We start from the raw sequence: 26782 nt of genomic DNA on the forward strand, positions 1-26782 counted from the left end.
ACCAGCAAAGAAATACAAGTGGTTGTTTCTTGGACTGCCATTTGCCTCAGATATTTCTTCTTTCAATTTTCAGTGATACAGTAACACTTTATATGCCACAAGAAAAGAACACTATTTTGAGAAGAATGTAACAATAATCAAAGAAAAGATGGAAGCAGTATCATTAACAGTGAGAAATATAAAAGGGTAACACTGAGCAGCCATGCATGAATGCTGAACTTTAATACTTCAAATTGAAATGGAATATGGAAGAGAAATGGTGACACATACACTCAAATATTTTCCTCTGTTTTCACTTCTACAGCTACAGTATGTAGGGCTATGTTTATTCATATAAACATAATTATTTCATGCAACGTTAACTCAAACAGCTAATAATATTTAGAAAGAAAATATTGGGATCTTTTGTTCCTGTCCAGACTATTGTGAAATCACAGAACTTGAATAGGCCTCACATGAACATCTAGACTTTTTACTTCCCAAGCAGGCTCACCTACTCCTACCTCATTCCTGGAAGATGTTTTTCTAGCTCATTGTAGAAGACCTTCCACTTCCTTCGAGTGTCTTTAGCGAGTTTACTCAAAATGTTTGGCTGCTCTTACATGAGAAGTATTTTTTCCATGTTTAATCTAAACCCTATCTCACTGCAATATACATGCTATGTCACTTTTCATCTACACCGTGAAGATGTATCCAGGCTGCAGCAGAGGCCTTGCCAGGCAGCAAGCTGCTTGGGAGCCAGCAGTGCTTCCTCAGAGTTGCTCAGCTCACATCTGGAATACTGCACTGGTTTGGGCCCCCACAAGAGACACCAGTAAACGGCAGCAAGTTCAGCAGAGCCACTAGGATGGCTGGGGGCTGGAGCACTCACCTGTGAGGAAATGCTGAGGAAATGAGGCTTTTTCAGCCTGAGCAGGAGATCGCTTTGGGGGAGACCCAACAGCAGCCTGCCAGTATGGGGAGGTTATCAAAGTGATTGAGCCAGGGTACTCAATGTGCATGGAGGGAAGGACAAGAAACAACTGGAATAAATTGAAATGAGAGGTTCAGACTGGACATAAGGAAAAACATTTTCACCGTGAGTCAGGCAGTAGGGCAGGTTATGCCAATACCAACCTTTGAGATTCCTATTGGATAAAGCCCTGCACAACTTTGTCTGACCGCAGCTGACCTTGCTTTGCTCGAGAGGCTGAACTAGAGACCTTCTGAAGACTCTGACAATCCACATTATCCTGTGAACCTGTGACATCCATACAGCTTCACAGAATCACAGAATCATTTAGGTTGGAAAAGATCTCCAAGATCTTCAAGTCCAAATTTTGACTGATCACCACCTTGTCAAATAAATCACAGCACTAAGTGCCATGTCCAGTCGTTTCTTGAACACCACCTCCCCGGGCAGTCTGTTCCAATGCTTAACAACCCTTTTCATGGAGAAATTCTTCCTGATGTCTAAACATCAAACATATAAAGATAGTCAAGCATTCCAAGGCTAGACCCCCCTAAATAAGAATGGTTGTACTTATTCAGACTGATGGTCGATCACACAGTATCTCAAATCCTAGACCCCCCTAAATAAGAATGGTTGTACTTATTCAGACTGATGGTCGATCACACAGTATCTCAAATCCATGACTTGTGACAAGTAGTTGCCTAAGGCAAAGCGAAACAACAGAGGAAGGATACTCTCTCCTCCCTAATATTACTTCAACTAAGTGGAAATTTGAAACTGATAACATTTCCAGAATTCTCTAACAGAATCCACTTCCAAATGCTGTTAAAAATATGTTAATTATCCAGCCAGAGAGAATCTAGTTAGTGTGGATTTATGCAAAAAAGAAGATATTTAAAACTTCCATTTTCCTGCTTTGACCTGTTAGTAACTTTCTTCCCTGTTCAGCAGCAGGGCAATTCCTTCCTCTCTTTGCTCATTTTTATTCAAAAACCTACAACTCAACTAGTAGCAGAGATAATTAGAAAAGACCATCATCTTCAATTACTCTTATGCTAGATCTTTGCATGCTTCCAGTCTGCTTTTTTTTTACCACCACAGACTCTTCTGTTCTTTCATGACACCAGGACCATCTAATTTCTTCTACCCTTATCAGAAGCATCAAACACACATATACAGTGTTAACAAACTGCTGGGTAATCTCCTTACCAGGCCAAATTCAGAGTCTCTGTAGTTTGTTTTTGGCTTTTTTTTTTTTTAAGTGTCCATTTTCTTTTTCTATTCTTCTCCAATTTTTACTCTCTCAGATTATTTTCCTGTGTTTTCCACAAAAATGACAGTTATACATCAGTAAAGTTAAAAAGGGGAAGATCAGAATAATTAGAGCAAAAACTCTCCATCATCTGATTTTTCATCAGGATAAATAGAATTACAATAAGTGCCTACCTGGATAATAAATTAATCTGTCCAATTTTTAATGACACAACACCAATTAAACAATATTTTACAATTTAATACATGCACTGTACAACAGCTCACTTTTCTGTGTCGAGTGCCAGAGCTTCTAAGAGATTTATTTAATCATAAATGTTGAAAAAATTCCATGCCAAAATCACCAAAAAAGTACAAATACATATTATATCTAGTCGCACTTTGTTAGAACAGTGTGTTCCAATAAGGACTTCAGTAAAACAAAATTATACAACTTGCAGTATCATTTAAAGCATTTATAATTTTTAGTGCACTGAAGTTGCCAAGAAACCCTGAGAAGCAGATGGGCACTACTGCTGTTAAAATGCAATCAGTTACACCAGAAAACAATTGTGCCTTTCATACTTACAGAAGAAATGTTTAATATTAGTTTCCTAGAATTTAATTTCTTATTTTTATTAACAAATATTATAAATGAACTGATTTTTTAAAATCTGGCTTCCTTAGTAGATTCCACTAGTAGCATCAGTTCTTCTGTTTAAGAACATAATCAAAAAATAAATAAAACCCTATCTAGGCAATATCTCATTCAAAGAATTCCCAGAAGCAAGCCACCTGAACCTCTGCTGCTGAAGCTTTTTACTGAATGCCATAAAACAAAGCTTCATTAAAATCTTAATTTGTTTAAAAAATAGAAAAATCCAGCAGCTTCAACACAAGGACTAAATTCTACATTTAATTTCAACTTTCAATACATTTCTTCTTTACATTCCATTATTTCATAAAATACCATACATTATCATAATATCCATTATAGTAATATCCATTACTATAAATAAATATAACCATTCACTAATAATATAATCATTCACTAGACTGATGCCTTAGGTTTTAACTTTCATATTTTTCAAATTTTATCCTACTTGGTGTGTGACACTGAAGTTTCTTGTAGCCTTTTAATTTCTGCTCTCTCATGCTAGGTAGACATAACAAAGCTTCTCTGGATCTGCTTTTCAAGGAAGACTGTCCGAGGCAAAAAAGTGTAAACCAAAGAGCCTCTAAAACGGGGGGGGGGGGTAGCTGAGGGGAAAACTGAAGTTTTAATTGAAGAATTAACCCTGCTATGCAAATGAACCAAACCTATAAAAGAGGGAAGAACTCGTGACCTGTGGTCCATCTTGGGGTCCGTTTTGAGAATAGCTTCAGGCTCCCCAGGGTGTACCTTTGAAGGCCTTTCAAGTAAATGCCTCTTTTAATCCTTTACTCCTGTTTAGTCTCTGTTTTATAGGAGGCCTCTTAAGGCATCAAGAGAAGCAGCCCTCACATCCACTACAAGGTTATAATATTATACAAGTATAAACAATAAAATTTACATGAAATATGATTTCAAAGTCACTATAAGTGATATAAAACTAAGGCTCACCTGAGACAAACCTTTTATGTTTGATTACTCCAATGCAATTTTTCTGAACATTGGTCTCACCAAAGAAGGTGCTTGCTTACTTCAAGAACATCAAATAAAGGACTTCCAAATGGGCATATATAGTTTATACTCTTTAATTGAGATACAATTCAACATTTTTGAATGTATATCCTGTGGATTATCTCAAAAAGCTCAATAAATTTTGAAGTTGTCCTACCAGCGTGGTGTGCATAGAAGATTACAGTGATTTGGAACACCCACAGAGGAAATCAAATGTCTAAATCAACATGCTAAATATATTTTTTAATGAGCCTCATTGCAATTACACAGCTATTTTCTGTTATACCAACAGAACGTTCATCACCTCTTTTACTTTCAGAAGTAGATGACCTGATCAAAAAAACCCATGTTTTATAATAGAGGGTACATTTTGTACTCAACCATTTGGACCAGTTTCAAGCTGAGATTGTTCACCAAGGTGTTTCTACAGATAGCAGCCTCTCTTCGGCTGTTGGAGGCAAATGTCATCTTTAATTCATTAAACAAACAGCACTTCTTTTCTCCTAGGCAGAAAATGCCGTCAGCCATAATATTTTCAAGATATTTTTTAATATATTTAAGACTTTTTTGTGGGAGTTGTTACTGAGATAACAGGAAAGGGGATGATGAAGAAGGAGGTCTCTGAAGCATGAATATCTATCCACACAACCAACGAACGATATTTTTAAAAAATTTAAAAAGCAAAAAAAAGGGCACTGAACTGTCTTTTAACTGTCTCAGCTAATACACAAAATAGTCTCAAATATTCCTAGAATCCCACTGATTGATAAACTGCATGAAATTGCTCTCATTGCTCATTGTTCCTAAAGCTACTGAAAGGCATGCAGCTGCTTCACAGATCTCAGCTGCTTATAAAAGGTGATTTTTTACATATCCTGAACCAGTCAAATAAGAGCTGAAGCACACAGATTTAATTTCCTATTTTTATGTGTCTCTGTTAAACGTGATACTGTAACACTGTTGAAAAATGTGGACCACGTAAATATGTTTTTAAGAAAGGATGTTCTCTGATGTTTGATCTTTGTATACTTTCAAGCCTAATCAACAAGAAGGGAGATTTAATCCATGAAACAGAGAGCAGCTAACAACCAAGTTCTAAGTGATGCCCATGAGTTAGAAACACAAATTACTTGTTGGTAGAATTGCCTTGTTAAGGTATAGAGCTGGACATGCTTCAGCAATCTCAGACCTAGTGGGAGGTTAACAAGGCTTGGGAAGTAGGATGCCCACTGAAAGTGGACACAAAGAATGCAGAATTTATAGACCGTCTGGCAGAGCTCCCAAGATAAGGAAGAAACCAATAAACACAACTCAGCAACTGTGCTGAAATCAGCTCCAACTGCCTAAAAGGTAATTCTGGCAGGGGGAGACTGTGACCACTGGAACAAGAAACCCACCAACCCCAAAGAAGAGAAAGCTTGAGCATGTGGAGCAATCAGCATGGGAAATGAGAGAATCATTAACCAATAGAAGATAGAATACTAATTAATAAGAGAACTATGCAACTTGCAGCAAACTAATTCCTTAGTTTGCTAATATGTACAAATAGTAAAAATTTTTGATGGTTGCTGTGCTTGATTTGTGGAATACCACCAGACACCCAGGCTTGCACAGCTCTGAAATAAATAATCAATGTCTCTCTCAAGTGTGTCATTATTGGCTTGCTGCACACAGGTAACAAATATGATTTTTGCAGACAATACCCTTCTCACTCCCCACTCCCTGCAGCATAAAGGAAAAAAATGATCTTTGACTTGTTACCCCAAAAAACTGAATTCAAATTGTGGAAAACAGGCAACTGGGAAGATACAGTATCCTCAAAAGGCAGGTCAAAGAAATCTCCCAGAAAGATAAAGGACAGAACAACAAAACTTCCCTCTGCATACACAGCCTATTCCATCTGAGAGTAGATTTCATGGAACACTGCTCCATTCAAATACCCAGCAGGAAGCAAAGCCTGACATTTCTGAAGATACTCACAGTCTCTGGATGAACAGAATCACAGCTTAACTTCCTGTTTCTTCTCATCACACAATTGGTCATGCCTCTGTAAGAGATACTTTAACTGCATACGTGCATTCTTTTGCAAGCATTGAATTTCAATGTTCATCTCTATTTTAAAGTGGCAATCAACAAGACAGGCTTTTCCAAAAATCAGTTCTCTGAAGTATACTAGAATCAAATGTAGAAGTTGTATGCATTAAGCACAACGATAGCAATGGCAATCCTGTTCACTGATGATGCATACATGTATCTGTATCTGCTCATATGAGACACATGTCCCTGTCCTGCAGGTACCACAAGATAGGGCCTGAGGCTTTCTCTGTGCTTCTGCACAGCCCTGTTGCCTCTCACCCAGCTCTTGATGGCCAGGCCGCTTTGGTCTACAAATCTTTCCTCTTCTACCCAACTACACTTTACACATGGGCTGACAGAAGGGTACTGAGATAGGAGTCTTTTGCTGCCATTATGCAGGATGCCTGCAGTGTGGCAGAAGACCATGTGATGAATCACAGAAGCATGAGTCTTGTGCTCCCCTGTGAGACTTAACGTCTGTGTGATTGAAAGAAAAGACAGAGATTCCTTAAAAATAAGGCTGAGATAAGGCATAAAGCACGATACTCTCAATCCAGCTGACAAATGCATTCATACATTGAGTCACTCAAAAAAGCTCATAATGAAAAAACAAAGCATATATTTTCATAATCCCCAGATAAATGGAAATGGAAAATAATTACATTAAAGCACTATTTAAATAAATAGATAATTATTAAAAATTATTGAGTCTTTCCTATTGTACATTCCTACTCCAGATTTAGAAAGAAGCATTGGACACTAAGATAAAAGGGTACACTTTTTGACCTGTAGTTTCAGTGACAAAACCAGAATTGCATGCCCAAAGGGGTGTTTGAAGATGCTATCTGCATTACCCGAGCACTACTCAGCAAGAGGCTAATTCTCTCCCAGGACATCTTTACTTGACAAACTTTTAAAAATGCAATTTAAGAAATTGTAACTGAGCATAATTAAAACACTCAGCATGCAAACAGATAAGTATTGCATTACATTTAGATTAGTTTATCCTGCAAATATAGCATCCTTAACATCATAAAAGAAACATGAGGTATCAAAATACAGTCTTTCTCAAAATTCTAAAATAATTTTAAAATGAAAGAGAGTTATGTGGAATCAGTCACAAATAACTATAAAGGTGTTCTACTGAGGTTTTTTCCCAGTTCCCAGTGCTGCAGCAGTAAATCCTCAGGAGGAAAAAAAACCTCAACAAAACACCAAAACAAAATAGAACATCCTCTTCTCAGACAGAATCCCAGTCCCTGCTCCACAAGTGGGCAGAGATAAACTTCAGCTCCCAAGACTCTTTAATTGTATACTGAAGTGTTGACTAAAATGCAAAAGAGCTAATCTCAACAAAGAATGGCCCTGCATCTATATAAAACAGCAAGATAATGTATCCCATGATGGTGAGGCATTTGTAAGTTTCTCATCTTTCCTGATTTTTTGGCCTTCCAGTGTGCACTCTCAGTGGTTTCTCAGTGCACTCATTGATATTCCCCTTCCAAATGAGAGCTGGATTCCTTTCTCCTTTCGACTTTCTTATCTATTGTTAGAACTGGCTTTTAAACAGCCTGTGAAAGTAAATTCATTACTTCATTAATTCTTATTTCTGGCAAAGGCTCCAGTAGATGTTTTTAAACTGGTAAAATTATAGGATTAAAATGCATAAACCATAAAAGGTTACTTAATAGACTGGACAGTAACATACATAATTAGAAAGAGCAAACTAAAATTCCAATATCTTTAATTTTATGAATTCATTACTTAATGGGCTAGATTTTAAACTGTACCACTGCAGTAGTCCTTAATTGTGTCCTAATTATTAGGCAAGTTCAAATTATATTCTTTGTGTACTGATTTCTTCAAAATTGCCAAGCTTATAAAATGAGTCTTTAGAAAAACCTGCATACAATCTGAATGCAGGAAGAAACTACTTCTTTTCCCACATCACACATCTATGAAAGCAGATATACAGCAAGAAGATTATTGAGGTTTTTGAACAAGGCCTGTTTTTCTACCTCTCCTGGAGGACTTCAGAAGTCATTCCTCACTTACTGGAAAACTGGCAAGTTTTGTGTCTTTTGCAGGATAGCTCCGTCCTTCTCCAGAATATAAACATCAAGCTCATTTATCACATCACAAGGCAGAGAATAAACCACACAACATCACTATGAAACCACCTGAATTATGGGCATGTGTTTTTCAGACATATGACTATTTGCTGGGTGACAACTACACACATGGCTCACGAACAACATTAGTTAACCTAGAAAAAAACCTACAGGAAACTAATAACATTTCAGATAAGTCTGAAACTTGAAATTTGAACCTTAGCTCAATTGAAGGCTGAACAATAGAATTTCAGTGAAATTAATGTTTCTCTATTAGAAAGAAAGGATACAAAATTTTACATTAGTGAATGTCCAAAAAGCTCTTTCAATTTCAGTAATTTTGCAACCATCTAATATTTTTGAAGGGAATTGTTTTCAAAATTATATAAGACATGAAGTAAGAAGAAAGGGGATCTTTTGCTGACTGCTTTTTGGAAACAACCTGTACCTAGGTATTTATAGATAATAGCTTATACAATTTGCAAACCATGGGCTTTAAAAAAAATGCAAACCCTGATATCTGTACTTCTATTTAAATCTTCCCTCCATAAATATATACTTCCCCTACCTAATCTCTAATACATTGAAGATCAACATAACACATATCTTGGAAAAAAGAAAAGCTTTTGGAACAACTTATCCCAGCAACCCAGACTTAGTACTATTAGTCTAATACTGCTGTTCTGAAATGCAACTGACATCAAAACTTACCTTTTATCCCAATCGCCATTGATAAAGAGGGAGATCTTTCAGAGAATTTCTAGCAAAACCTTTTACAAAGGTATGTTTAACAGCTCCAGAGCAGTGCCTTACAGATTTCAAAGTAAATGTAGACAGATTACAGTTTACCCAAGGCCCTCAACATTAAACGACTCCTTTCTAGAATCCCTCTCATCTGAAGTGTACTATGAAAAACAGCACCAAGCTAATATCAAGTTAGGATTCTGTTCAGCTATTTACTCCAATGAAGACAGTTGCAGAGATGAGACAGAGTAACTTCTCACAGCTATGAAGTCTGCAAAGGATGCAAAATTTTCCATTAATTCTTACTTGTCAGAGAAAGGACAAAATCTTTCACAATGAAAATCACAACAGAACAAGAACCTAGAAAACGACTAAGGTGAATAAACTCTTCATGCTTAAATTTAAAATTAATCCTCCAGGTCTAAGAACCCCCTGAAAATCAAAGCTCCATGAATTTAGGGAATGGGGAAGAAGTAAAAGGAGAAGCTCAAAAGATGATAGAACAACAAAGGCAGATTTCTGTAACACCTAGAAAAAGAGATGCAGTTTGCAAATATCATAATGATGTAGCACTTTAAAAATAATTTTTTTTATTGAGGGGTTAAGTGGGTTTTCTTGCAACATTTATAGGGTTTTGACTGTTAAGTCTTACACTCAGTTGGGAGAAAACTCTCAAAAGCAATTTTCTGAATACAATTTCAAAGCCATGCAATAAAAAATGGGAAACAATTAAACCGATTCTGGCAGGGAAGTGGAAAACACGTTAAAAAGTGAAGCAATAAAAGGACAATGAAGTGTTTGGATGTAGGATATCCAGGCTGAATATTTCACCCATCTAGAACCAAACAGGAAGTCTGTGCCAAAGGCATCAATGAGCTTTTAAAAAACTATAATATTTTATAATATAAATATATATCTTTATATATATATTTTAATATATTATATTTATAGGTAAATATATAATATTATATTTTTCAGTTGAGCAGTACCCACAATCTTTCTTCAGAATAAGATATACTTAGACAAATACTTTCTGACTAGGATGATTAAATTAGATACATTTTCCTTTAAAAGTAAAAATCAAAGAAATTTGCCTTTGAAATTAACAGCTATGATTACTACAGACCATTTAAATCAAATCAGTCTTTCTTCTAAAGTTACACATTGTTGCTGAAGTTTTACAAACATCAACCAAGGTGATACAAATGTCTAAATGGGTGCCACTATATTTTATTACAGTGAAGTAGAATCAAAGATTAACTAAAGAAAAAAAGAACATGCTTCAAATTTAAGTAATTTTATGTAAGTGAAGACTTCAATTCAAAGTAAAACAAAAACAATAGAGGATTAAAAAGAATATGAAAGTTTGGGGGCTTTTTTTATAACATACTGTTAAAATTATGTAGTTTTGCTGTAGGAGACAACAGTATGTTTTAGGGGCAAGTGTCTTGCAGTACATTTGGCAAGAAGATAGGTAAAAAAAAAAGTAAACAAAAATCCCATGAATCCTTGCAAGTATATAATTCATAATTATTCAGGGCAAGAAGTTTGTGCCGTGCCTTGTAAATTTGCCTGAAATAAAGGTGTTTAAATAAAATCCCCAAAAGCTATTTGGGTGAAATAAAGTCTTTAAACAATCCCTTTATCACAGGCTTAGTGGAATCACTCAGGGAGTTACAGAACACCTTCAGCAAATTACATAACTGCTTTGACATGTTTCCCAGGTTAAACGATTTCCAGATTTCAGAAAGTTGTATTGTAGTTATGCACAATTCCTTGTTAAAACTCTATAACAGGAACTGCATCTACAATGAATAACTGACTTTTTTCAATATCAGAAACAGACTCACCCTCTACTTCTCGCCTTTCAAAAATCATCCACCATTTAAACATTGCTAGTCTTTATTTAACATAAAAATAATTATAAATGTATTGAAGATGTCAAACACTTATTTCTTAATGAGATATGAAACTCTGTTATTAAAAAGGTTATATTTTTCCTACTTCCCAGAAAAGCGCCGTGTTCACACTAACCTTTTAACTAACAGGAACAGATGGGTCTAACTGGATACAGGCGTGATGAGGCATTGTGGTAGAGCAAAAGAACATGTTGGTTCTCATACCTCTGGCAGATGGGAACCAGTCAAAATTAATTTTAGACTAAAAATGTTTTGCTGCTTCTCAGTAAAAAAAGAAAAGACAAAAACCCACTTGGAACGATACGCTATTTTATACATGCCATCAGAGCTCAGACAACAGCAGCTTTCAAAAAGTTGGTACCATACATTAAAACCAATTACATAGGCTTACTGTATGTCATTTTTAAGCCTGTGAATAAATTAGAAATTCCTGAAAACAGTAGCTTATAATGGAAGTGCTGACACAACCTTAACTACAGCAGTAAATGCGCTGCTATTATGAAGTTGTTATGGCAACTAGGAAGATCAAATTGAGAGAGAAAGGAAGAATATGCATAAGCAAAACTTAAAAATCTTTGACACCACCCCCCACAAACTCTTCCAGAATTTGTGGTCAGTGTTATTGCTCCTTACCTTTACAACAAAAAACATAAACTGCAAAACCTGCCTTTAACACAGGTGAGGGGGAAGGGCTGCCAAAATAGTGTAAAATTCAAAACAATTCCAAGGTCATAAACCATTTGTTTCATGCATAGTCTAAAAAATAGTAAATTGAAAGATATCTGGCCAGCATCTGGTGAGAACATATTCATCAGATATCACAAGTTAACAAATAACAATCATGCAAAACTGCTCAGTCTTCAAAACAGTTCCAAAATTTGCTACCAATCTGAATAGTTTAGTAACAGCAACCTGCTGTAATTTGGCTGAATTGAACAGACAGCACGTTCACAAATACTGATCCATTAATTAAAACGTGATTAAAAATATAATTGAAGCTCATATATTTGTGAAACAGTTATTACTTACCCTTCCTAACACAGTGTTAAACAAAAGCAGAAATCTTTGGCTGTTTACAATATTAAAATAATGGGGAAAAATACATACCAAGGTAGTCAAATTTTAATACACAAAAATGCTCAAAGTATGATTTCTAAAACATATTCATTAAAATCTGTGTCAGCACACTAGTTACCTTTCTCAAAAAAAGAATTAATAGTTTAATTGAAAGTATCACTCTTGCAAAATTTCACTGAATAAAATTTCCAACCAAGTGTTAGTAGCAACCAACAGTCCTAGAAATAACGTTAAATTATCATTATTAGTAGTGGAAGTGGTATACATTCTTATTACAGCATTCTGTCCAAATTCATCTACTAGCAACACTTTGACTAGAAAAGTAGAAAACAAACTATTTGTCTGTCTTTTCAAAGAATTTCATATTAAAGCCACTTTGTCTCAAGTCTAACTTTACTGCCATAATCAAAATCTAGGAAACTAAAAAGCCGTCAGGTGTCTGACTTAAGAGTTGTGCTAAGTACTTTTACTCACTCATTTCCTAGGTAACAAAAACTCCTTTTCTTATAAGCTATCTCAGTCCATTTCTTTTTTGAAGATGTTGATCTATACCATTTTCCAGACTATGGGAAATACTCATTTAATAAGAATAGTATCAATTTTAAGAAATGCCAAAGTATCTACTTTCAGTGAGAGCTAGCAGATATTGCTGTAAAATTCAAAATAATTTTAAGATTCAGGTTGTCATGTTTTTAAGTAAAAAATTATTCAGTGTTAATTATCTGATTGATTTCAAAATTTTAAAACTCTGAAGACTGTTTTTATTTTCAGACATTGATTTTTAAAAATCATTTTGGTTTTAAGAAATAGATCATGTATTCTATATTAAACACTGAAAAATACAGTTTTGCAGATGAACTTCATTAAGCTGGAAGATAATCAAATATTCCATTGAAAAAACAGAATTATTTTATCTGCAAAAATAAATAATTATTGATATGAGATCACAACAAATACACACAAACATCCCTCAAAAAAAAAAAAGTAATAAAAGAAGGCAAAAGAGTATTATGTTCACAAAGGCAAGAACTACTTGTAGACAACAAAAGAAGCAGAAATAATGATGACATTTTCTTCAGAACATTAGTTCTTCAGCAATTTAAAAATTCTGATAAATGCACCGCTTTTCTCCGAAAAGCGAGCACTAGTTATCAACTTACCTGAAACAGGTAATCTTACAGCTCTCTAAAAGCTGAATGACAGTATACAGAAAAAGGGTAAAAATAGGATTTCCATGTGCACAGCTGTTTGTTAGATAAATGGTAAATACTTGATAGAATTCTCAAAAAGAAAAATGCTTAGAAGTGTTCACTAACACTATGTCTTCTTTCACACTATGTTTTTTTCAAATTCATTTGCAATGCTAATGTGATTATCATGCATTTTATAATTTGTAGAAATGGTTCATTGAGATACAGCTTTACTGATCACTCAGTCTTATTAGAAAAATGTTTTTTCCAATATATTTGACAAATTACTTTGGTACAGAGGGGGTATTATTTGGCCTTTAGGACTTGAAGAACCCATAATTATTAATCATGGATGGACTAACACAGACAATACATGGATTAATACTATTTGCAAAGCTACCAGCTTTGATACTGTAAATATTAAATATCACTGTGAGACTGCAATGAAATTTCAGTGAGCTTTCACCCCAAATGCTCACACACTTAAAATGCAAAATATTTTTAAAGAAAGCATTGTGCTCACTTATACAACTTTTAAAAAGCACTCTTCTTAAAGCAGGTAAGTACATTATTCACCCTGCATCCAATTTTCAGGTGCAGATTTTCAACCCATTGTTAACCAAAGCTACGTAGTAGCTTTTTGTGCATCACCACTCAAAAAAGTAGGAACTGAAATAGAAGTCTGTCCAAGTACAGGACTTTTGCCTCACTACAAAGTTAACCCTTCTGCTGTCACAAAGTTATGCAGAAGACAACATGCCTGTGATCCAAATGAAATGGAGGGATGTAGCCAGTCCCCTGTGATTCCTTATTGCTGGCTCAGAGGTATGAGAACTTCATGTCAACTGATGCTATTTACAGACATGGAATCCCTCATCATACCATATTTTGAGTCCAAGATAACCAAACTCTGCAAGGAAGTAATCCCCTAATGCACATAGTAGATACCCAGTCACAGGATGGACTATAGGCCCTTTGGAGAGCTCACTGGTGCATGCTCAAAGCTTATGCTACTTCAGTCATACTGACAACATTCTCCACCACAGATGTTATACATCCACGTCAGTCATGCACCTTATATATAACTTACTCCTGCTGCAGATTGACCAAACAGAAAAGATTTTCAGAACACTATGCTAAAAATACAATTCTTTGCGCTGTATTTAAGGTTGAAAATTTTGACCACCTTCATCTTCAGTGTTTGAATTCTGAACACCAACCATCTCTTATTCCCAGACTCAGGCTGCACATCAAGATGTCAGAATTACTGTCATCCCCTAAACTGTAACATGCTGCTTTATCCAAGTTATCTTCATCTCCAGGTTTGAGACAGCATAATACTTTTGATACTAACATACAAATAGTTCAGTTTACCTTGTCCTGAAGAGAGAAAAAAAGTGAGTTTTATACATATATGTGTACGTGTATATATATATATACACGTACACATATATATACATGTATGTATATATGTGTACGTATATTTATACGTATGTGCTCGCACGCATGTGTGTGCAAGAAAACTGCTCAATTATTTTGTGCTTCAGGACTTCTTCTGGGAATTATCACAGAGTAGATATTTGAGTCCTCTGTTTGGAGATTTGCAAAGGTGGAAGCAGACCGGGCTAGTGTTTGTCTCCCAAAAGATTATCTTGGAATACAAAGGTTGTGCCTTGGAAGGTTTTCATAAGAATCAACACTTCTTAAAAATATGCTAATAAATTTAGGTCACTTTCAGCTCAGCTTGGGCACCAGCTCCAGGCATGGATTGTATATGTGAAGACAGAAATCCTAAGAGAGAAAGTGTTAATATTATTTCAGAAAGTATGCCTCATTCCAGTAATTTCAGCATGGACTTTATATCATGTACCCATTGTATCCTTGGCAACTCGACTTGTTATCTAAAGAGACAAAATTGACAACTTAGATTTAAAGTTACAGCCATCATATACTTCTAAGCTTGGATTTGGTCTGGAGCTAGATAGAATGCAAGCTAGACACCCAAAATATCCCAAAAGTTATTTGATGTGATATAAGGGCATAACAGTGCTCATCATTTTTGACTGGATAAACTAGAAAAAGCTTTATCCAGATGTTCTCCATCATTTCATAACAAGGAAGATGAAGATAAGTTTTCTTCTTCAATGATGAGAGAGGTTCTTCATCAGAGGTTGTTTACTTAGAGTAAATAAGTACAAACCAGCAGAAGTAGCCCTTTCTCCCATCACCTTTTTGATGGGCTTTATATTTCACCGTGGTTTTAAAGTAGCCATCATCTTATCTCTTCTTCACCTTCAAGGTACAGAAGGCAAAATAAAGAAATTGATTTATTGTAAACATTTTCTTGTCAATAAATTTAAAAAGAAAAGTTACATTAAAAAAAGATTCTGAGAAGAAAATAAAACCCTCTATTTTAAGGAAAAGTTCCAAACATCGCATTATTTTCCCCACAATCATCGTACGTTGCCCTTAACAACACTGATAGTGCAAATGAAGATTTTATCCATCATATTTTACATTTATGAAGGCTTATGCCACATTGAAGTGAGTTCTTCAAAATATATTATTTTTTCCATATCAACCTCTAGAGAGCAGCTCCTTAACATTAAATCAGACAATTTAAATTTCTAAATTAATTAGAAATGGATTTGCAAGTGTGTTTGATACAAAGTGTGTAAGGAGTTTGAAGATCATCTTCATACAGAGAGTTCTTTGAAAAACATTTTTTTAAAATGTTACGGTTTCCTTTTGCAGGGGAAAAAATAAGAAATGTGTGGGTTTAATCTATAAATTAAGTTATGGATGAAAACCTACAAGACAACAGCCAGGTTTCCCAAATGAAAGGCTACCTGAAGCAAAACACAAACCATGATTTTACAAAGCAGATTTCTTAGAATATCTTTTTTATAAAAAGCAGCTGTGAATAGACCTTAACCTGAATGGAGTTTTAACCCTATGAATGACATCCACCCTGTCAAAACAACTCTGGTCTGTTTTACCTGATCATATCCCAAAACAGCATTTTTTTTCTGGTTTGTTTCTTAATGACAAGCTGTTAAAACACAGAGAACCTATCAAACCTAGTATTATCATCTGCTGCTTTTTTCTTCTAGTACACACTGCTGTCCATCAGAAGAAATAATTAATGGTTCTATTATGTATGAAAGCATCATCCCGTCAGTTCAGCAACTGGTTTGAATAGCTCATATCTGCCACTCATTGATGCCATGCGTGCTCACTGTCCTGAGAGATGACAAAACACTACACCCTTTAGGATTTTTTTTCCCGTCTCTCTAAAGCAGCATTTCACATCTGTGTCTGATAGAAGCATGAGGAGCTGAGAGAGGCAGACCTTCATCATCCTTCACAGAATAATGTTGCATGGATTAAAAGTTAAGCCCTGATGTCTACTGATCCTGTATATTTCCTACAAAAACCTAAAATGTGGAGGCTACCAAAATGTGTAGGGAAATAACTTTTCACTGTTGGAATAGCACCAGAAAACAGATGGAATTTACTGGCTATCAAATATTTAAATGATTTTTTAAATGGGTGCTGAATACTTGAGTTAACTGAGGTCAGTGCATTTGCCTTTTTTACATTTTTTTTTGGTGGGGAGGGAAAGATGCAAAGTTCACGGGTTCTTTCTGTTACCTGATCAGGGCAGAATAAACAAAAATCCTGAATGTGAAAGAAATCGTATATTGGAGATACCTGGAAATAAACTGGAAACAACCAATACCATAAGAGCGAAAGCAGCAGTGAACAAGAAGACGCTGTGGAAAAGAAATCACAAGACGAGAGTGCACAATGCATTTCAAATAGAAAAAAGCTTCCTATCTGCTGAGTGAGTCTCAGTATATTCTGACAGAGCACAGACAAAGCTTCAATCAAGTATCTCCTAGGTAAGTTTTTATTTCATATACTGTTTTGATTTTTTATCACATCAACATATATTTCAATGTATGAAAAATAACTCAATATAAAATTCTTTATACTGATACTGAAGTTTAAATTCTTCAATGACAGATACTTGATGTTCTTAGATTTCCTATACTGTAAAAATAACAGCTCTCTTTTGATATTAAGGTTATTCAAAGGAAAAACTCTTATATGATCTCTTGACTAATACCAGAGTGAAATATTTCCTAAGACTTAAATCCTTCAAAATATTTTAATACGTATTTCCATGCATGGCTGTGTAAGAAAGAAATTAATAAAAAGCCATGTTTCTGTTAATAGTACCAAAAAACATTTACTGCACTTCATTATCTATTTAATCTGGCAAAGCAAACAACATTTTGCACCACAGCAGCAGATGTAAGAGGATATCTTTTATTACAGAATAATAAATCTTTGTTTATATAAAAGAATATTAAATAAAACTGGAAGTGTTGACCAGTTATTTATGAAAGGTAAACTACAGCACAGTAAGGGAACAGCACCATGCTAATGTACCCCAAGATACTGTGTACCGAGTGTCAGTAAGAAGACTGGGCATCTGTCCCTCAGTTAAACTATAAAAAAAGAAGGTGCAGGTTATCTCATTTTTTTTCACTCATTTAGAGCATTCATAACATGAGTCACATAGACATGAACTCTACAAGAAAATAGCATGCAAAGCATTTCAGAATGAGATTCTACCATCGAACAGGGCTTGAAATCTAAAAAATTACACTTAGAAGTCATAGAGAAAGATACATTTGCTCAGATACAAAAACCTCCCACAACCCTCGAAATTAAAAAAGCATTAAGAATTTTATATCATTTAACATACCATTTTATAGTACACTGGTCAATTTTGTACTCAATAGCAACTTTGAAAAACTACACCTTTGCTTCCTCTATTGTTGTTTTCGCACAGTTTTTTTCTACTTGCTAACATGCAATATTTCTTCTTCTAGCACTGTTTTAAGTATCTCCTCTACTTCTCTCTGTATCACTTCCCTTGTTTCTATTTAGCACATCTGATTATATGATATTCTTATTTAATATAGCCATCAGTTCTTTCTGGTTTTTTTCTTTTTATGTTTTGCTAATTTACTAAAATAATATCTCTCTTGCCTGATGCTTGCTAAAGACAGACTAATTTGCTACTCACAAACAACCCTTATGAACCCTTCACTTATGCACAAAGCATTTATGCATTCTAGCAAGTGTTAGAAAACTAAACTTACTTGCCAAAGACTGGTAGAATACTATGAGACTAAAAAACCCAAGTTGATATGAGACAAGGCTCATCGTAGTGTCAGGAGTCAACAACATACTCCCAAAATAATGGCAGGATATGTGAAACAACTTCTGCAAGACAGGGGTCATCTCATGCATATTACTGTTGCATACTTTACGTATCTGAAATTTGTTCTACACTTTTCACTGCCATGGCAGGGGGGAAAAACTCTTTTCTCTAAACATTCCCACTTAAGTCTTCTGCTTAATACAGGCAAAGACACTTCTATTATTCTAAACCTTTTCCATTTTCCCATGTGCTGTATTTAATGAGAACTTGATGGAATTTTTGCTAGTGCACCCATAACTCAACCATTTTGTTGTTGGCAGGTTCCAGCACTCCCTACATTTCCCCCGTTTCTGTCCTTTTCTCTCTCAATCATTTTTTCCCATGTCCACTTCACACATCACCCTGATCCAGTAAGAACTCTTCCTGCCTACTCACAGCTTCTATACAACATGCACTGATACTTTGTCTCACATGTAACACACCAGGGAAAAATCCTAAGTGAGGAAGTAAGTTCTGTAGAATATAAACTAAAATATTATGTAAGTTTCAATAGCACCAGTTCACAATTTCTGTAACTTGAGCCATCAAATTACTGCATACGGAACTACAACCCAATAATATTTACAACAAGCAGCAAATGCAATACAGCTTTTGTTGGCTGATTTCAGAAGACAGCTTTGTATCTGCCGGATGTGGTTCAGAGTTGGAAATTAAAAAAGAGAGAAAAATAAGAATTGGAGTTCAACCTTTGTTTCTCTGAGTACTGTTCTCACACTAGAAGTTTTGTTAACTTGAATGTTTCCTGAGTTTTTTGCCTTCTCTTTTGTAAAAGATATTGCTTATCATGGCTTAAAAACAAAACAAACAAACAAAAAACACCACTCTAAATTCTAAACATGCCAGCTAACCAACATCCTTATTCAAAGGTGATTATTCAAAGAAGCTCTCAAAAGGCTTACTCAAAACCTTGTGTTTTAGAAACTTCTGAACTGAGAATTGCAGTTAAGGCTTTTTAAGCTCTGTTGAAAATATGAGAGGGCTAAAAACAAGCGGAAAGCTTGCTTGTAGTAAGAAGAACTGGATACAAATAATCTTTTTTCAATATATATGATTTTTTTAAGGTGGATTTTTTCAGATGTATTCATTAATAATTTCAAGTCATCAAGATAAATCCTATTTTTATTTTAAATGCATTATTTCTCTCACTTATCCTCAAAGAATTCAGATATATTAACTAAGCAAACAGGTTTTTTTTAGTTCCAAAACCTAACCTTCCATGCACCCAGAAATAAATATCAAAGAATCACAGAATATGCTGAGTTGGACGGAACCCACAAGGATTATTGAGTCCAACTACTTGTCCTGTACAGGACTATCCGCAAGAATCACACCATGTGCCCAAGAGTCATGATGTGCTTTCCAAAATGTGTAATTATGTAAAATCATATCACCTGAAAGCAGTAAGTCAATATTTATTTTTCCACCTTTATCACAATCAGTTGTTCAAGGATCACTAAGCATCTGACAAGGATATCTTTTCATTTCCTCTCTGTATTGAGTTGTTTGTATATGTGAAATGAATAAACCACATCACAAAATAACAACAGGCAATTGCCCAAAGAGAGCACATCTGCTTCACAAAACAGCACATGTGGCCCATACATATGGGACCCCCTTCCCAGCTAATCCAGCAGGTAACAAATATTAAAGTGGTAAGAGATGGTTTAATATGCCTTTTAAAAATTATACAAATTAGACACAAACCAACAGTGCCAACTGCCCCTTCTGGGCAGTTATCAGCAAAAAGAAATCCACAAGTAGGAGCACAGACTTGGAGATACGCATATTCCTGAGCTATTGGCCGATCTTCTGCATTCACTTTCACATCTAGCAAGACTACTATGTTACAGGTAAAACATAAGATACTTTTACACTTCCATCCTTTTATTGAAAGAATTTATATAAGCTAATAGAAAGAAAGGAGCGAAATCCAGAACTTATGCTTCTCTAGCTAAATCACTGATGCAGTAAGTCTATTTCATCTTGAGTTGCAAATGAACACAAAATTCACCATGGCCATTTACATCTCTCTCAAGCCCTTCATTAAATAATCCCCTGCCTCCAAAATTACTGTAATGAGAAAAAAGGCACTAAAACACTTCAAACCATTTGCACTGTAAATACATGAAGGTAATATTATGCAGTACTTCCAACCAGGTGGAAAGATATATCATCCAAAAAGCCAAACTGTCTGATATATATATATTTTTTGTTTTTCATATATATTTTTTTTCCTTTTTTTTTTTTTTTTTTGTGTGTGGAACAAGCAAGCAGAGTCAGTTCAAAACAGTTTATGGCTGCAGGTGACAATGCATAGGGCAGACATTCAGGCTGCTATCAGTACAAACTCTGACTTAAAACTAGAGCACAAGGGCTTACATACATTTATGACAGATACAAACTGCTTTGGGAAGGGTCTGACGTGGCAAAGCAGCATCTGCGTAGAAGGAAGCTTTATTACAGCAGATGCAACTGTGTGTTAACTCAAAACCTGAAGCCCAACAGCTTCAACATACATCTGTTCAGCTCATTCCTCTCTTTCTTTGTGGTCCTTGACCACCTTTTAGGTCCTGCAAGGCCTGCTTCCACACTTGAAATCTCAATTAACCAAAGCCTGTATCAGCTTTTCTATTCTTTTTTTCACAGAACTGATATCAAATTAATGGATCTACAGTTACCTAAATAGTTCCATTTGATAGCATTTTTTCACTATTCTAGAAAGACATTCCATAGTGGTCTTCAATATTCCTGAAACGATGAGACATTAAAAATACCCATTTGTATAGCCTGCCTCAATGAGCAGATGCTTTACATGGAATTCATGTTGCTATTCCTCTGCTATTTACTTATATATCAACCAGTGATGAAGTCAGCAAGCGTGCTAAAAATACTAGAATTACAGAAAAGTGAATTCTTCACAGGACCTTAATACCTTCCAACACTTTTGAAAAGACACCATCTCAAACTTTAAAGATTAATTTAGTGATCCTGCAGCTTACAAACAGGGAAGAAAGAAGCACTTGGGCAAGGTCACACCATATCCATCAGAAGCTCCATACAGCCCCAAATTCTGCACAACAGCGACCAACAGCATGAGTCTAGGAACGACTGAAAACAGAGCACACACACAGGGATACTTCCTCAGAATTATTCTGCCAGCCTCTAGCTATTTGCAGTTCAGGGATTTTTTGAGCCTGACATAATGTCTTATTTATAAGATAACCTTCAAAGTATTTTTCCAGTTGTTTTTGAACCTGCAAAAAATTTCATTTTCCACAAGATCCTGTGAAAAAGTTCCATATTTAATTATGTTACATTAAAAAAATACCTTTGCTTTGAATTCACTGCCAGATAGTTTCATTCAATACTCCCTATTTCTTGCACTAGCAGAGACAATAATAATTTCTTATTTCTTGTATTAATCCTTACATGATTTCACAGAGAGCTATGGCATACTGTTCTCATCTGTCTGCTGTTGGAGACCTCCATTTTACTCTATTCATACCATCCTTAGCCATGTAAATTCTTCCATACTGATGGCTGGCCTGCTGGCCTTTGCTGTATCTTTTCAATACTACTGTTTCCTTGTGGAGCTTCTGGGATCTGAAGTGCAAAAAGTTACACTATGTGCCTGTGTCACTGATTTATATGGTGACACCACGATGTCTCTTCTGTTTTGTTCTCTATTCTCCCAATTTCTGTAGTTCACTTGCTTTCAACTAGAGAGGAATAACAATCATCTCAGATGATTTTAAATGTATAGGGACTGTTTACACACACACACACTCTCACACACACTATATTTCACTTAATCTTCATCTGCAGAGAATTTAACCTGTCATTTTTGTGCAGTTTTTTCTGCAACTCTCTGCAGTCCTCAGGCTACACGGAATTAGGGGGGAAATAAGATACACAGTTTTAAAAGTGAAGGTAACAACACATCAAATCAATCCAAGAGCTCTAGGGGATTCTCCAGCACCGAAATTCACAGAATCACAGAATGGTTGGGGTTGGAAAGGATCTCTGGAGGTCTAGTGTAACTCCCTGATAAATAAGATTCACCTAAAATGGGTTGCACAGGAACTGGTCCAGGCACATCTTGAATATCTCCAGAGAAGGAGACTCAACAATCTCTCTAGGCAACAGTTCCAGTGTTCTGGCACTCTAAAAATAGTTTTTTCTCATATTCAGATGAAACTTCCTGTGTTTCAGTTTTTGCCTGTTGCCCCTTGTCTTGTCACTGGACACCACTTGAAAAGAGTCTGGCCCCATCCTCTTGTCATGTGCCCTTCAGATGATCATATGCACTGATGAGGTCCCCTCTCAGTTATCTCTTTTGCAGGCTAAACAGGCTCCACTCCCTCAGCCTTTCCTCATAAGACCTGGACCTGCTCCCTGTCTCTCTGTTACTGAGGAGCCCAGAACTGGACACAGCACTCCAGGTCAGGCACCACCAGGGCTGAGTAGAGGGACAGGATCACCTCCCTTAACCTGCTGGCCATGCCCTTCCTAATGCAGCTCAGGATCCCATTGCCCTTCTTGGCCACAAGGGCACTGCTGGCTCATGGACAGTTTGTTTTCCACCCGCAGCCCCAGGCCCTTCTCCACAGAGCTGCTTCCCAGCAGGTCAGCCCCCAACCTGTACTGGTTCAGGGGTTATTCTTCCCCTGGTGCAGGTTCTTACCTTTATTGAATTTCATTAGGTTCCTCTCTGCCCGACTCTCAAGCTTGTCTACATCATGCTGGATGGCAGCACAGCAGTCTGGGGTACTGGCCACTCCTCCCAGTTTGGTACTCTGTCCCTCCATCCAAGTCATTGATCAGCAAGTTCAAAAAGACCCAGTACTGAGCCCTGGGACACAATGCCAGTTACAGGCCCCTAACTAGATCCTGTGCCAACAATCACAACCCTCTAAGCTCTGCCATCCTGCCAGTTCTCAATCCACCTCTCCATTTGCTCATCCAGCCTGCATTTCCTGAGCTTAACTCTGAGGATGTTATGGGACACATGTCAAAAGCCATGCTGAAGTCAAGGCAGACATGTTTAAATCAAGACTGACAAGAGCTTTTGACAGCAGTTGTACTAAGAAATGCGCCTTAAATCAAACACTAACTAGCTCAAAACTTGCTTTGATGACTGCTCATGTTATTCAGAAAAGTTCACCCAATCACAAAGGGTTTCCCTGGTTTTGTAATCTATGAATTTTACTGGCTATGCTGGGCTTAGCCTTTCATATGCAATTACAAACTAGAAAGAGCCTAGCCCTCTATCTTTCAAGTTAGTAAGGAATTTGAGTTAGGGAAAGAAACAACAGCAAGTTTCCCTTGCTCAAATTTGTCCCAAACTTTACTGAAACTGTTTTTTTTTTTTTATTATGCTTGCTATTTCACATGTTTTAGAAGTTAAAAAATGAAGGAACTGTACTTGATGTTTCTTGGTAGTATTTTATCTCTACCATCTAAAAGCAAATAATAGCAAATATTATTTCATCTAGCAATTAAAATTATATATCTTTTAAAAACATGTTACAAGGAGAGGAGGAAATTGAATAATTTCAAAGTTTAGCTGTGCCCAGCTGTCAGAACTCAGATACAGAAAAACAGACTCAAGAAAAACACCAAAGGTGTCTTAAACACCTATACATACTCTCCTTGATAGGCTGTTCAAGAACTCTTTTACCTATTGTAATGTAAATTAGATAAGTTATTTCTAATGCCTTTATGTGGACATCATCTCTTCCTGACTTGTATCATAGGTGGACTATCACTTGTCACTAAAATATTATCTTGTCCATGTTATACTCTCCTTGGATTATGTACTGTGCTTTCCTTTCACGATTAAATGAATTCTAGTCACATGAAGTTACATTGCCAGTGTGGTTGTTCAATGCCTCAGTTTTCAAAAATGCATTACAGCAGCTTTTTATCACATAATACAACTTGCTCAGTGAGTTATTTTTGTAACAAAACAAACTATTTCAATAGTCCTTTTGACTGAAATAATTTCAATTTACAACCAGTCTGGGAGAGCGACAGACTTCACAAATAGTGCTTATGTTATTTTATTCTAGATACTTAGAAAAAGACATTGCCTATAGCCTCTGCCACCACCATAAATCATATACAATTGTGAGGTAAAATTATTACATCCCTCTGTAGCTTTTCTTTTAATTAAAAAGATGTCTTCCTAGGTTTTTTTTAATTCATGCTAAAATTTAGACCATAAATACTCTTTTCCCCTACCAAGCAAGTTTGTAAAAACAGGTCTTTAATTCATACTCCCAATTTTGCTTCCCGAAGGGGTTCTACTGTTCACTTCCTCAGGTTCCTACAGTCACTGCAGCAGTAGAAAATAATAGTATGTTAAAATACTTTAAAGTAGAAAAATTTGCAAATAGAAATCCCCAAAAGAACAAAAAACTCTTCTATTAATAAATGAACAGACAAAAGAAAATTATTAAGGTTCACATGAACTGACACATATAAACTATTCTGAAGTACAGGCACTAAACACAAATAATCACTAGGGGTTTTTTGTTGGTTTTTTTTAAACACAAAGATAACATGACCAAATCAAACACTTTAGAGACTTTAAAATGCTCTGTCTCTAGTTAAATGTTACTTTACCCAGAGATATTTATAAAGACCAATTTTCTTTGACAAGCTAAACTGTGCTTGTAAGGTAAAGGTATGAGAGCTGATGGTTTCAGATCACATTCCTACAAGTTAATTTAGTCATCTCATACTTGTAGGCAATTTTCCTCTAAGAGACTAGATTATTCTTCGTGAAGATTTCTACTCCTCCTTCTTACTCTTCCTCCTCCTCCTTTTTTCATAATCAAATACAACTCAGAGAAATAAATTTGTCTGTGGGACAGAAAGAGGATATATAAAACCAAGAGTAAGGGAACACTTAATAAGGCATTATGAAATGAATAACAGAAGAAACGTAAAAGAAGGGCTAGACAGAACCATGTGGAGTTACACAAAAGAAATTTAAAGCAAGAGAGGCTGTAGACTCTTATTTGCATTAGAAAATTTACTTGTTGTCAATATTCTACCTGCAAATGTACATTAAGATGAATCAGAAGTAGGCATCTGGATTTAATCCAGTTTAACCCAGTACACATGCATGTTACCATCCTTACTATTATCAATAGCAATTCTAGTATTTTACTGATTCTGCAAGATCTTTCCCTTCTCACCAGCTGTTACATTTCACGTTCCTGCCAACTCTTTTGCACCACTCATGTATTCAAACCAGGCAAGTAGATCCATATCTGGTGATGGGCCAAATTCATAATATCACCGAAGTGTCTTTCAAACTCTTTTCTTCAGAAGAGGGGAGGTGATCTTTATTTATTATCAAGGTCAGAAGCAAAATATAAAGCAGTTTTAAATTCTGTCATGCCAAATTCTATCTTCTACTGACTTTTGAAACATTAAGCACACCTAGAAGAAAAAAAAACAACCAACACTAACAAGGCTCCATTGTCAAGAAGTCAAGGGAAAAGTTCACTTTGGTATATTTCCTTGGGCATTGGAAAGGTGACAGTCCACACTGCAAAGAGAGTATCTTTTCCTGAATAGTACAAATCATATAGAATTGCTTGCTGGAACTATTGCACCCGTACCACTTCATTTATTCAGAAAAATCTAACTCAGATTACCTTCTACTACCAGTGAACTGTCAATACATAACATTTGGCTTTCCAAAACCTCCATTCTGCCAGCATTTTCCCAGCAGAAGGTTAACCAAGTGTCTTAAATAAAATTTAATTGCTATAAATATCTGCAATTATGGCCTCTATCCTTTACGACACAAAAATCAACAGAATTATATCATGGTATTAAATCATTCCCATTTTGAAATAGTTCTTCCACCTTGCCCCTTTTTAGTTTGTAGCAAGCTGATACACAATTCTCAGTGACACATTTTCTGTATATTGAAGCACATGCATAAACTCAATCTAAGAACCCCATATTATCACAGGCTGTTTCCAGTCAACAGTACAAAAAGAAGTAAAGATAGTACGATCACTTTCACAATCCAAATCATCTGCAGCATATTCAGATATACTATGCTTTATAAACTCAGACAAGGAGTGTGTACTGTCAAAGGAAGGTCATCTGATTGACATTCCAGTAAAGGTTGAAAATTAGAATCAAAGAAAATAAAATTCTTCCCCACTTGCACCCTATTCTGACCCTCAAACATGATTTTTATTTAAAGAATTTTTAGTTCACAATTTTACACACACAAGGGCTTGGTGTGCAAGAAAGGACAACAATGGGATACAAAGAATTCCCTTGAGGCTGGAATAGACCTTTAATACAACTCTTGTTTTGAAACAAGCTTTGGCAAGGCTCAATATGCCTTTGACATTCTTCAAGAAAATTACTCAAATTAGACAAAAATTAAGCTGTTTCAGAAAAAAAAATCTTCTAAGTGCTCAGAAGAGCCATCTTCCTATACAACACCCAGAAATGCCAAAGATGC

At 35.7% G+C, this 26782-nt stretch overlaps 2 protein-coding genes across 2 annotated transcripts in view; one reads left to right on the forward strand and one right to left on the reverse strand.

The window, feature by feature from the left end:
• AVEN (apoptosis and caspase activation inhibitor) overlaps positions 1-26782 on the reverse strand; it is a 90390-nt gene that overhangs the window by 34764 nt on the left and 28844 nt on the right. The gene's annotated exons all lie outside the window — the stretch shown is intronic.
• Positions 16162-26782, forward strand: part of CHRM5 (cholinergic receptor muscarinic 5) — a 50230-nt gene continuing 39609 nt past the window's right edge. Inside the window, exons 1-2 of the mRNA XM_032112925.1 lie at positions 16162-16560; positions 16646-16888. The gene's annotated coding sequence lies outside the window, so the exon portion shown is untranslated. The remainder of the gene's footprint in view (positions 16561-16645; positions 16889-26782) is intronic.

This window comes from Corvus moneduloides, chromosome 6 (assembly GCF_009650955.1).
Source record: "Corvus moneduloides isolate bCorMon1 chromosome 6, bCorMon1.pri, whole genome shotgun sequence".
NCBI classification, from domain to species: Eukaryota; Metazoa; Chordata; class Aves; order Passeriformes; family Corvidae; genus Corvus; species Corvus moneduloides.